The sequence below is a fragment of the Tamandua tetradactyla genome, chromosome 5 (assembly GCF_023851605.1).
Source record: "Tamandua tetradactyla isolate mTamTet1 chromosome 5, mTamTet1.pri, whole genome shotgun sequence".
NCBI lineage: Eukaryota > Metazoa > Chordata > Mammalia > Pilosa > Myrmecophagidae > Tamandua > Tamandua tetradactyla.
The window spans coordinates 142786937-142789412 of NC_135331.1; the positions used below are offsets into that span (position 1 = coordinate 142786937).

The window sequence follows — 2476 nt, forward strand, 5'->3', positions numbered from 1 at the left end:
ACCCCTAAAAAGAGGGATAGAAAGATCAAAGGTGATGGTGGAGTCATACAGAGAAGATAGGATTTAACAAATGAATATAATTTATGAATCATTAAATTGATATTTCTTTTAGTCTCCAGTATCTTAGAGGAGCTAGAAGTAAAAATCTAAAATTGTGGAACTGTAATCCATGTCTAGCTCTCAAGTATGTTCTACAATTAATTGTGGTGCTGTGCTTTGAAATTTATTGCTTATTTGTATATATGTTATTTTCCACCAAAAAAAAAAAAAAGAAGAAAAAAAGTCGATTGTGATGATAAAAAAGTATTTAAACCCTCTAGCCTCCTATATTCTGGAGCAGCTAGAAGGAAATATCTGAGAGGATCGTATGGTAGCCCATGACAAACTCTGGGATGTATCCTGTAACTACTTGTTGAAGAGTGCTTTGAAAACTATTGCTTTTTTTTTATTTCTTTGCTTTGTATATATGTTATAGTATACAATAAAATAGTTATAAATGATGCACTATTTAGTCATGCCACCATGAAGAGCTATGTTTAGATTTGCAGATAAATCATTGGGTTTTATTTTAAATGGTTGTGGAGTGCCCCCCTTTGGTGGATTCTAGAGAGTTGTTGTCTGCATAAATCTTTCATACCAAATATTGATGTCAGCAATGTAAGAACAATGTACTTTTAAGGGCCAAAAATTTCATATAAATATTCCAGGTGTCAATACTAGATGATCTGTTTTGATTTTTCACTGAAGACATATTTCCTGCATTTCAGATCACAGAGACCCGAATTCATTTTAGAATCTGACCATGTACACATTTCATAAAAGTTCATATATATATATATATATATGTAATAATAGAATAGTTTGGGGAAAAAACCAATATTCAAAGTGAGTAAATCAAAATAATTTTCTTACAGTGATAAATTCTTAGAAAAGATACATATGTACCTCAAATATTTACTTTAGCATAAAAAATAAATGAATATTTTACCATCTTTCGATGTAGTTCCACAGTTTTTTTTTTAACAATCACATAAGGAAGCATTTATTTGAGGTTTAACGTGAAATCATATAAATAAAATTTGTATAAACAAATCCACACCGAGGCATAACACAGATAGCAAAGGACAAAGTAAAAACAAAGAAAACTAAATGGCAGCTATATACAGTTGGACAGTTGTGTCTTGTACACTAGAAAGTCTTTTACAAAATAATCATCTTAGATCAACAGAACACCAATCTTCAACACCGTCCTGCAAGATGGGTTACTTTAGCATTTCCTCCTCTTTTCTCCAAGGTCCTCCTTTAGTATGGCTGGTAATTGTTTTGGTGATTGCCACCCCCACGTGATGCCTTGCCATATGTGCTCTGTTGGCCACTGTAGTCTGTATATCCCTGTCCATATCCATAGTTTCCATAGTTATACCCAGTATAATCATATCCACCATAGCTACTATAGTTCTGATCACCACCATAGGCACTACTGTAATTTCCATATCCTTGATCATAATAGTTATTAAATCCTTGGTTCCAGTTTTGGCCCTGACCTCGTCCATGACCCCTAGTACCACCTCGTCCAGTAGCTGCAGCTCCTCTTCCTCCTTTCTGTTGTTGCTGTTGCTGCCTATATACCTCTTTGGGTTGTGCAACTTTGATTTCACACTTCCCAGAACCAATTTGATGATATCTGCTTTCTAGTAATTTTTTTACTGGCTCTTCATCTGTATACGTGATAAAACAAAATCCTCTTCTTTCATTTGTTTTTGTATCCATGGGAAGTTCAATATTTTCAATCTCTCCAAATGCTCCAAAATATTCTTTTATTTGCTCTTCAGAAGTATCTGGACTCAATCCACCCACAAAAACTTTTTTGGGGGGTTCTTTCCCTTTTAAAGCCTTCGCCCTTTTGGGGTCTATCAATTTGCCATCCAGTTTGTGTTCTTTCAGTTCCAAAACCTTATCAACACGAGCAGCATCCTTGAAAACCACAAATCCAAATCCTCTTGATCTTCCAGTGACTGGATCTGTTTTAATTGTGCAGTCTACAACCTCTCCAAATCGAGACAAATACTCAGTCAGATCTTTCTTGCTTGTATCCCAGCTCAAGCCTCCAATAAACATTTTACCGTCATCCTGCTGATTCTTGCTCGCGTTAATCTTGGATCCCTCTGCGAATTCCTCTATGTTGCTGTACTCGTTCATGTCCTCCCTCCATGGTGGCAGAGCTGTCGGCAGGGGGGTGCTGGCGCGCAGACCGAGTCCCGGTAGCAGCGACAGCGGAACTTTGTATGGAGCTGGATTTAAAATGGCGGCGAAAGAGCCACAGTTTTTTTTTTTTTTTAATGTTTTTTTAAAAATTGTGAACTATAACATATATACAAAAAAGCAATAAATTTCCAAGTACACTTTAACAAGTAGCTATAGAACAGATTTTAGAGTTTGGTATGGGTTATAGTTCCACAATTTTTAATGTTTTTTT

The 2476-nt window shown here is 35.6% G+C and overlaps 1 pseudogene; it reads right to left on the minus strand.

Moving 5' to 3' along the window:
• Positions 1–1059: 1059 nt before the first annotated feature.
• Positions 1060–2227, minus strand: LOC143682785 (heterogeneous nuclear ribonucleoprotein D-like pseudogene; annotated as a pseudogene).
• Between the last annotated feature and the right edge of the window lie 249 nt (positions 2228–2476).